Source organism: Dioscorea cayenensis, chromosome 12, assembly GCF_009730915.1.
Source record: "Dioscorea cayenensis subsp. rotundata cultivar TDr96_F1 chromosome 12, TDr96_F1_v2_PseudoChromosome.rev07_lg8_w22 25.fasta, whole genome shotgun sequence".
Lineage (NCBI taxonomy): Eukaryota > Viridiplantae > Streptophyta > Magnoliopsida > Dioscoreales > Dioscoreaceae > Dioscorea > Dioscorea cayenensis.
Window position 1 is genome coordinate 12,524,461 of NC_052482.1, and position 911 is coordinate 12,525,371.

At 42.5% G+C, this 911-nt stretch overlaps 1 non-coding gene across 1 annotated transcript; it reads left to right on the top strand.

Annotated features, from left to right (window-relative positions):
- The first annotated feature begins 469 nt into the window (after positions 1-469).
- LOC120274352 lies at positions 470-576 on the top strand. The gene has a single exon (XR_005540878.1). It is a non-coding gene; the product is annotated as a small nucleolar RNA R71 (small nucleolar RNA).
- Positions 577-911: the final 335 nt, after the last annotated feature.

A 911-nucleotide genomic window follows, 5' to 3' on the forward strand; every position in this document is an offset into this window, starting at 1 on the left:
ATTTCCATGTTTTGGGCTTGTTGTTGTTGTTGGAAACCAAGTGGTGTCATGGCCTTTCGTTGCCCTTGATTATTCTATGAAAGATTCAGGTGGCTCCTCCAGCCCGGAATGTAGGAGTTGCTATATGGATTGCCTTGGCATCTCATTGTATTACCCACAAAATCCACTTGTTCTACCGAGGATGTGCCACCAATAGAAATTGGGCAATCAGACGAAGCATGTCCTCCCCACACCCAGTGCAACTAGTCAAGGATGGCACTCTAGGAAAAGGTAGAGTATCTAACTTCTTGCTCAATGACTCAACCTGTGCCGCCAATGAAGTAACTGCATTGATCTCATTTCTTCAATGAGATGTCGGGCTTCTTTAGGGGTTTTTCTTCCTAAGGTACCTCCTACTGCTACATCAAGTAATTGCCTTGTGCTTAGGTTCAAACCCTTGTAAAAAGTCTGAATGATCATCCACTCAGGGAAGCCATCTTGAGGACATTTCCGCAGGAGCACGTAGAACCTATCCCATATATGAAAAGGAGACTCCAATTCCATTTACACAAAGGAGGAAATTTCATTCCTGAGCTTCGCAAATTTTCCAGGTCAGAAATATCGAGCAAGAAAAGCTTCTACTATCTCCTCCTAAGTAGTAATCGATACTTTAGGTAATGAATATAGCCACTGCTTTGCTCTCCCATCAAGGACAATGAGAAGGCCCTCAATCTGATAGCATCATCCGTAACTCCATTAATCTTAAGCATGTTACAGACTTCCAAGAAGTTCTCATTGTGGTTGTTTAGATCCTCATCAGCCAAACCATTAAACTGTACTGACTGCTGTATCATCTGGATGAATACTGGCTTTACCTCAAAATTCTGAGCTATAATCAAGGCCGCATAATACTAGATTGTGTGCCAAGAACT